General features: G+C 34.9%; 1 pseudogene; it reads right to left on the bottom strand.

The window, feature by feature from the left end:
- Positions 1-1,108: 1,108 nt before the first annotated feature.
- Positions 1,109-3,678, bottom strand: LOC139104742 (putative nuclease HARBI1; annotated as a pseudogene).
- Between the last annotated feature and the right edge of the window lie 6,563 nt (positions 3,679-10,241).

Genomic DNA, 10,241 nt, shown 5'->3' with positions numbered 1-10,241 from the left:
GAAATGATTGCGGTGCTGAAGCCTCATCTAGCGAGAAAAATTTAACGAGTAAGTTTTTTCATTCTTATAAAATTAATTACTTCCAATTAATATATTTATATTCATAATTGCGTTTATTTAATTTCCAGCATCTCGCCAAAACGATACGTGACGCGCTTACTCTGCCGGCGATACCCACTGACTCAAACGGGATACAAATATCTTGAGATCGGCGTGAACGTTGGCACGCGTTGTTTTGCGGAAATCATCATAGGTGATAATCGAGGAGATGAATTAACCATGTCGCTCGACACCTGGAAAGAACTGTGCGAGCATCGATGGACAATTCTGAATATGCTTCACGATCGACCGAAGCAACCGTACGACGTTGCGAACATAGGTTCGCTCACAGTACGAATTTGCCGCATGAACGAAATGAAACTTGTACGACTCGAATCGGTCGACACACGTATGGCCATGACCGAAGCTACGTTCACGCGAATGCTGGATTTCGATGATTGCGTCTCTTTGACGTTCAACGTACTTAACAAAGTCCTACCGAAGATCGACGACAAATACGAGCGATTTTGCAAAATCGCTTCCGCATCGAGGAATCGCACCGAGGCAGTGAGCGCTATACGCAGCAGCGATTCCTTCGACGAACAACAAATTGTAGATTGCGAACTACTTGCGCTTGTAATAAATGTATAAAACTGTGTAATATATTTTAACGCATATTCTTGTAGGTAGGTCTTGGAGAGATAAATAAAAAAGTTCTTTAACATTTTGAAAAATTATTAACCGTTATTGAGAAAAAAATTAATTTGTCTAGCGCAAAAGCGACAAGGAAGCTGCGGGCGAGTGAGCGCGACAGGCGAATGGCTAGGAATGGCGCCGTCGCCTATCGCGCTCACTCACGTGTAGCTTCCTTGTCGCTCTTGCGCTAGACAAATTAATTTTTTTCTCAATAAGTATTGAGAATTTTTCTTAACGTTAAAAAACTTGTTTACTTATCTCCCCAAGACCTACCTATCTGTATAGGATTTTACACATGGGCTGAGACACCCTGTATATATAATGGTGTTATGTAATTGGATATATTTTAAATAAATATATTTTATTATTTTTATTTACGCTATAATTTTATTTAACTTTCCAATTTTTTATGATAATTAAATTTTAACTTAAATTACAATAAATTTATTATATATATTATTATATATAGATATTTATAAAAAGATTATTATACATATACAGATTAAATTTAATAAAATAGAAAATTATATAGATATCGATATTTTTAGTTACAAATTATTACAATTAATGAAATAAACGCTCAATAAGAACTTGTCTTACGATAAACCCTTCTCCTGGTTGCCAATGTGGTGGATTTACTGGAACATCTTCATATACATCATTTGAAATTTCCTCATTATCTTCAGGAAGTTCGTCACGGAACATGAGAGAAAAATTGTGTAGTACTGCACATGCAACTACAATAGTTGTAGAGCATATTAGTTTTGTGCTAAGTCCTCTTGATAAACATGGAAATCGTCGTTTCCATACGCCATATGTTCTTTCTACAATCTGTCTCGTTCTTCCGTGAATAATATTATACCTAAAAGTAATATTTAATAAAATTAAATATACATGATAAAGAAAATAATGTAGATAAAAATTAATTTTTTACATTAAATAAAAAAAATATATTCCTTATAAAGAAATAAAAATAAAGATTTTTTGAGATTATTAAATATTAATAATAAGAATAATAATAATAATAAGAATAATAATAATAATAATAATTCATACATTTCTTCTTCATCTGTTTGAAAATTTGCAATTGGTGTTAAAAGAAACGGTAAACATGGATAACCGCCAACTAATTTTCCACTTAAATTTCCTTGTACATATCGCATATATATTCTTGAATTCTGAAAAATTCTACTATCATGCTGGCTGCCGAGATATTCCGGAACAATGTCCAGAAATTCCATTCGAGATCCAACAACAGTCTATAACGCATTGAAATAAAAATTAAAATTTTAGCTTAAAGATCAAACGTAATAAATAAAATAATAATTGTATAATTAAATTGGAATAAAATGATATATATGCAATCTTTTAATTATTGATTACTAAATATTATTATAAAATATAAATTATAATAAAATACCTGTACATTAGGTGAAAAATATCCTTTTCTATTGCGATACACTTCATTAATATGATGAAAATGTGTGTATGTTAATTTTATATGCGTACAGTCAATTGCACCATCAATTCCAGGTAGACCAATTTCTCCGTTACCATATCCAAGCTTTTTAAATAATTCATAATTTTCATTTTTTCTTTCTTGTAATGTAGGCATTTTTATTACTTCATTTATCAAACTAGCTAAGTGAGCTGATACTCGAAAAATTATTCTGGATATAGTTGGTTGTGATAACCCCAGAGTATCTCCAATAACCATCTATAAATTTATAAAGAAAGTTATTTATATTATCAAATACGAAAAGGCACACATACACTCACATTGTATAAATTTTGAATAATATAAATAAAATAGTATATTATAAAAATTACAGACATTATACTACAAACCTGAAAACTAGCACTTGCATAAAATCGAAGGCAAACTAATAGTCACATAGCAGGATGAATTGGCAGACCACGATTGTTGGGTTTTATTAAACGTTGTTCTATTTTAGGTAGTATTCCATGCATAACAATATCCTTAGAAAATCTAAAACGTCTTTTAAATTCTGACTTTTCATAAAAGTCAAATGGATTATCTGCATCTTGAATGTACCGTTTTGGAGCTCGTATTACTGCCAAATCTTCAATATCTTCGATATCCTCAAGTTCTAGATCTTGTCTTTCAATATTCATATTTTTTTTTTCTTGAATGTCTTGCAAGATACTTTTTGATTTTTCCTGTTTTCATTCTTTCTGCACCGATGGCTTTAAATTAGAATAAAATTAATGTACCTTTTCAAGGAGATATATAAATAATGACTTTTTGCGTACTAAACCTTCAGTAACATACAGCTGATCTGTAAATAATATTGAATTACCTTTTCCTTTTCTTTGTTTTGGCTCTGCTGAATCAGCTCCGAACTTTGCACATTGGCGGTTTAGAGCATCTACAAGCTCTGGAGCCATCAACAAGTCATTCATTCAGCTCCAATATTTTTTTATTAGTCACAAACTTGATAAAAAAGTATCCAAATCATTTATTTAAGTTAAAAAAATAAAGAACTTTTAAAATATCTTAAAATATATTTTTAAATGAAATTTGATTTGTACGTACAGATACGCTTTTTTCTGTTCGACTAATTATCGCTCAAGTCTAGAAACTTAATACAACGTTTCTATAAAATATCAATGGAAATATCACGGAAACACCCAGATAAAAAATAAGTACAGTCTTAAGGTTGTCTTTATCAAGTTAACCCCTTATATCAAATAAGATTTACTTGAGCAATACCTTCTTTCTGAAGATCATCTTAATTTATGACTATGAATTCTATCGATCTTAAGATAATCTTCATTGAATAAGACTCTGTCTTTATGAAGATCGTCTTAAGTATGTGCTTAAAGAATCGACTATAAATACGGGCCATAGTCCAACCGAACACAAATATTTTTGGAAAGATTTGTCAATAACTAAATCAATAAAAACGAAATTCTAGTGAATGCCACATACTAGTCGAAAACTCGACTGTTGAGTGACTTACTAGGCCCGTTTATATTCCGACTGAAGTGTATTTTAAATGCGAGAATGCGACGCCTCTTAGCGGCAACTCCGCGCACTTTTTGGTAGCTGTCCCGAAATCTTCATTTCACGATTTGAAGTATGCATCGTGATATCTCCGCTTGTACAATAAGTAAAAAAATAAAAAAAAAACACATTTCTTATTTCAATAAATTACAAGCTTATTAATGATCTTACTTAGAGAAAGTGATCAGTTTAACCGTTGTTAAAATCCGATAACCTAACAAGGAATGTTAGACAACCCGGAAATTCAAAAAAATATAAATTTTTATGTGCATGTAGAGTAGTTCATCCGTAACACAAAACTATTTTTCGTTTGTGCTAAATTTCACTTTAAAGGAGTGAAACCACCCCTTACAAACAGAAGGGTTATTTGCTTTTTTCGATATAACTCGAAAACTATTTAAGATATCAAAAAAAGTTTTATACAAAAGTTTTACAGTAAAAACAACCATATTTTACTGCAGTAACAGAATTAGATAAAAAAATTTTTTTAACAAAATTGTTTATAAATTTACAAAAAAAATTTTTTTTTATTCTATTATTGCAGTTAAACGGAGGTGTTTCCACCATAAAACTTTTGTATAAAACTTTTTTTGATATTTTCAATAGTTTCCGAGTTGTATGAAGAAAAGTGAAAAATCTCTACATATGAAAATACTTTATTTCCGTAAGAATTATTTTTAAGCTGCAGCTAAAAATTTTTTAATTTATTTATTACTCTATATGCGTAAAGCTTCTCATTATAAAAACAAAAATTTAATCAGGGTAATACGCTTAATAATAATAATAAGATTTTCATCAAAAAAAGTTAGAGAATCTTTAAATATTCAACATTGTGAAACTTTGTGTGCAATAATTCATCTTTAATATAAAACCTTTTTGTTCGTGCTTCAATTCGAGTGACTGATTATGAAATTGAAAGTAAATGTGAACTTTGCGCGATCTGTCGAATGACGAGAAATAACAATAAAAATAAAACGGAGTCAGGTTATGTCGATAATCTTGTCAAACTTTCCGATTAACTTGATGCGGATGTTTCTGATTCTTGACTCTTAAAATATTAATGAGAAAATTTGTTTAAAAGTATAACAATGTTTGAATTATAATTTCAAAAAATTTGCATTGTTTTTCATTTATTTAAACAGATTATTTGTACGTACTTGAAACGTTTACATTCACTGTTTGTACATACGTTTCATAATTGTACATTGTAAAAATGTTCAATTGTAAAACGGTAGATATGCTAAAAATTACGGATTATAATTAGTACAATAATGGTATTCTTCATAAAAATGTTTAAAACAGAAATATTCACCACACCATGCACAGCGTATAAAAGCATCCATTCCACAAATTTTTCATTTAGGTATATGTTTTTCATTTTTAAAGTAACAGAAATCCACTGGATTTTGAAATTTTCCAGGATTCGTTTCTACATATCCGCTTTTAAACCAAGCATATTTGAAAAAAATTTTTGAACCTAGGTGAAGAAAGCTGATTGTGCGTTAGTGATTGCAACTTTATTATTTCATTACGGGAATGCAAATTGACATCTCTCTCTTGGAAAATTACATTACCTGAAAATGTGCGTACAAAATTTTTCCAAATCCGTAATCGATCATCATAAATACGAATCGTTGGTCCTCGGGCGCGAATAACTCGCTCACTATCGATCCTATTGACGACCGGCAACTTTGATTACCAGGTTCCTCAACTTCTCGGTAATTCATGAAACTCGCGTTACCAGAATACATGGGTACAGGGAGGGAGATTCCGTTCGTAAATAATTATATTGCGTTATCGCGGTCCAAGATTTTGTCGGCTACCGTTATCTCGCGGGTAAAGCTTCGCGTTTGATTCGTCGATCTATATGGGATTCTTTTAAAGATCGGTTGTAGGTTTTCGGGCTCGGTAATGCCGTTCAACCAAGATAGGCGCAACGTGTGACAATGCAAAAAGAATTCGCCGCGGTACACATAATCTTATTCGCTTTTTCGCCTTGCATGCATATATATATCTAACTTACAATAGCGTCGGTAACAGCATGCTGCTTGGTTGCTGATGAGTCGCGATGTTTTCAGCTTGGCTGCTCGTACGCTTCTCCGTCCCGTAGTTTGTCTGCTCGTACGCTTCTCCGTCCCGTAGTTTGTCTGCTCGGTCGCTTATCTGCTTGGCTGCTTATCTGCGTGGCTGCTGCTCCGTAGTTACGCTGGTCAGTGGTTGCTCGGGTTTCACGTCCGGCTCTCTTTGCTTCTTATATTCTTCTGTCTTTCCTTTTATGAATGAGTTCTCACGTCTGTTCACTTGTTTGTTTCAGAGATCCCACATTACAAGCCATCTAAGGCACAATAGACTCGCAGCGACCTGATTCCGGAGGGCGGATCCCACCGTTGCCACCAAATGTTGTACCGGGAAGGTGCTGTGGGGTTCGTTCTCCGGATATTATAACGGGTTGTCGTAGAATAAATATGTATCTCGTCTAATTTGCTGTAGCCTTTTATTTTCCCTTTGTTGATTTACAGTTTTCGAAGCCACGCGTGTCTCTACCTCAATTTCTTAATTGCGACTGCCCGTCCGGGCCGCGGCTGCCCCTATATATCTCCTGCTGTTGCTATGTCAAAATTCATAGCAATCAGCAGAATCGCGGGTGGCAACCGCGACTGTCCTCGGACGTCGCGTCCCGGCCGGAAATGCCGGGTTACCTTGATCGGCGGTATTCTGCCGATCAAGCTAAACGGTCGCACGCGTGCGACATTCCGGCGTTATTCCCGAGCCTCTGTTGCTAAGGGCTCGGGATATAACATTCTGTATTGAAGGCAGTGAGAGTGCTGGTTAAAATCTACTTTCTACTGCACTAAGTTTTAATACTTGGTTTAGGTAGAAACGATTCTTCTATTTTAATAATTAATTAATTAAAGGATATTTATATATTTATTTTATATACAGGGTGTCCCAGTTGATATAAAAAAGTTCTTAGCTGTAGGTTGGGCTTCGAAAAATAAGTAGAAAAGTCCTATACGGTTTTGTAAGTTAGGCGTAAATAACCGAGAAAATAACATGTAAAGATTTGACGCCCCCCGTGCGAGTAAGAACGCGCCGCTGAAAGCTACCGAGACGCTGGAAGTACGGCCCATCCCACGCGACTTTACAAAAATCATTGATTGGGCGGTTCGGTTCTTAGGCGAGTCGGAGGACGGTGCGCGGGTAAGGGAAGCGACGACGCATGGTGAGGGAAGAGGTTTGGCCGTCCGAAATCACAGCTTACGCTATTATCGCGTTAATGTATATTATCTATTCAAGCATCGAGCAATGCGCGAAGGATATTGTAGGGTTTATTTTCTATTCGTGTTCGCGATTATTTACTTGATTTAATGTCTTTATTATTATAACTTTAATAGATAAGCAACCTGATGAATAAAGTATTATTTTTTAATTGTTTCGACTATGGAAATTCTATTATTGCGGTATGAAAACGCTATCGTTTCCACACCACCTCGCGAGGTAGATAGCTTGGCGCGTTTTTTTTTTAGTGGTGTCCCCAATAGGCCTAATCCACTGTTAAAAATTAGTGCATTAGCTGCTCAAAATGGTTGCCCTGTTGTTGAATGCATAATCGTGCTCTTTGAATAATTTGACGAGTAGCGCGATGTGCTACGTTCGGCGTAATTGTATTGAAGGCCGCTATGATGTTTTCGCGTACCTCTTCTACATTACGATCGCGCACATTCTCCACTCGATTTTTTATGTATCCCCACACAAAATAATCGAGGACGTTAAGATCTGGAGATCTTGCTGGCCACGAAATTGGACCATTTCGGCCTATCCACCGATCCGGAAAGTGTCGATCCAAGACCATTCGCGCGCGACGTGAATAATGCGGTGGTGCTCCGTCGTGCTGGAAAATCATCGTTTGCCGCATTTGTAGAGGAAGCTCCTCTAACAAAATTGGAAGATGATTTTCCAAAAATTGCGCGTATCTTTCCCCATCGAGGCGCGGAGGCAAAAAGTACGGACCAATCTGCAAATTAATAATACAAATATTTAAAATTTGGTTTTTTATTATAATTTTTATGTAAGAAAAATACTTACTACTCTATTGCCAATTATTCCTGCCCAGACGTTTAACTTCCATCTAAATTGGAAGGCACACTGACGAACGGCGTGTGGATTTTGATGTTGCCACATAATGAAATTTTTAGAATTAAAAATTCCATTTGGAGTAAAAATTGCCTCGTCGCTCCATAAAATATTGTCAGGAAACGTCTCATCTTGACGACATTGAGCTAAAAAGACTGTCAACATACATTATTAATTATTATTAATTGAGAAATTAAATTAATTATAAGTATCAGTTATAACAAAGTATACATACATATGTACACGTTAGACAAATGTATGTATACGCGTTCTCAACGTATTTAGAGTCAAGCAGGTCGACTAAATGTTGTCGCGTCGATTGTGTACGTACATAACGTTTACATCGACCTGCTTGTCTAACAAGATTAAATGTTTTTTTCAAATTAAATGAAAACGATCAAATTGCTTGCAAGATTCACGATTCTGATAATAAAACAACGAATTGCTCGAATTAGATTTAACAAAAGAGTTTGCGCGTCGATCGTTTTATTCGCTTTTTCATGTATTTTGTCAAAACAATGAGTTTTAAGAAATAAAAAAATATAAATACCTTGACAAAAGATTGCGCGTTGCATCTGGTCCCGTGGGAGAAGATGTTGCACCCGTTGGTAGTGAAACGGATGCAATCCATCCTCTCGTATCACGCGGTGCACTAATTGTCTTGATACACCCACATTTTCAACCACGCGCCGCACACTATTCGTCGGATCATTTTCGAACTCGTTTAGAATTGCTTCCTCACGATTAATGTTCCGACGAACACCGCGATCAAATTGCACTAACTGTTGTCTCTGCACACTGACAAAACCCGTATTTCGCGCACGCCGAACGCATCTTAAAATTGTCCCAACCGTTGGATGGGCTCGGTTGGGAAATCTTTCGCGATAAATACGGGCTGCTTCTAACGCGTTTTCGTGAGCCATCCCGTAACAGATTAACATATCTGTGTACTCACTAGCTGTATACCGCATTTTTCAATATAAAATTGAAAGCACTTAATGTCTCGCAACACGTTCGTACAAAGAAGCACTCGACTGTTAAAAGAAACAACAATTTAAAGTTATAAATATTGCTTGTGCTGCTTTTGTAACAAGGCGCCTAATATTATAACTAATAATTTTAATACCGGTTGGTAAATACATTCAACTTTTGCGAGTGGTCAATTTTATTCAAAAAAATAAAAAATTAAACAAAAATTATACAAAAAAACGAAATAAATTTTTGTTAATGAGAATTAACACGCAAAAGTTGAATGTATTTACCGACCGGTATTAAAATTATTAGTTATAATATTAGGCGCCTTGTTACAAAAGCAGCACAAGCAATATTTTAAATTGTTGTTTCTTTTAACAGTCGAGTGCTTCTTTGTACGAACGTGTTGCGAGACATTAAGTGCTTTCAATTTTATATTGAAAAATGCGGTATACAGCTAGTGAGTACACAGATATGTTAATCTGTTACGGGATGGCTCACGAAAACGCGTTAGAAGCAGCCCGTATTTATCGCGAAAGATTTCCCAACCGAGCCCATCCAACGGTTGGGACAATTTTAAGATGCGTTCGGCGTGCGCGAAATACGGGTTTTGTCAGTGTGCAGAGACAACAGTTAGTGCAATTTGATCGCGGTGTTCGTCGGAACATTAATCGTGAGGAAGCAATTCTAAACGAGTTAAAATGATCCGACGAATAGTGTGCGGCGCGTGGCTGAAAATGTGGGTGTATCAAGACAATTAATGCACCGCGTGATACGAGAGGATGGATTGCATCCGTTTCACTACCAACGGGTGCAACATCTTCACGCGATGCAATCTTTGTCAAGGTATTTATATTTTTTTATTTCTTAAAACTCATTGTTTTGACAAAATACATGAAAAAGCGAATAAAACGATCGACGCGCAAACTCATTAGAATCTAATTCGGCAATTCGTTGTTTTATTATCAGAATCGTGAATCGTTAACGCGTATACGCTACATAACGCGTGCATATGTAAACGTATACATTTGTTACTGTGATACTTATAATGCTTCAATTTCTCAATTAATAATAATTAATAATGTATGTTGACAGTCTTTTAGCTCAATGTCGTCAAGATGAGACGTTTCCTGACAATATTTTATGGAGCGACGAGGCATTTTCCAAAATGGAATTTTTAATTCTAAAAATTTCATTATGTGGCATATCAAAATCCACACGCCGTTCGTCAGTGTGCCTTCAATTAGATGGAAGTTAAACGTCTGGGCAGGAATAATTGGCAATAGAGTAGTAAGTATTTTTACATAAAATTATAATAAAAACCAAATTTTAAATATTTGTATTATTAATTTGCAGATTGGTCCGTACTTTT

This window comes from Cardiocondyla obscurior, linkage group LG08 (assembly GCF_019399895.1).
Source record: "Cardiocondyla obscurior isolate alpha-2009 linkage group LG08, Cobs3.1, whole genome shotgun sequence".
NCBI classification, from domain to species: domain Eukaryota; kingdom Metazoa; phylum Arthropoda; class Insecta; order Hymenoptera; family Formicidae; genus Cardiocondyla; species Cardiocondyla obscurior.
Note: the sequence above shows the minus strand (reverse complement) of the source record. Positions and strands in the feature narration are given on the sequence as shown.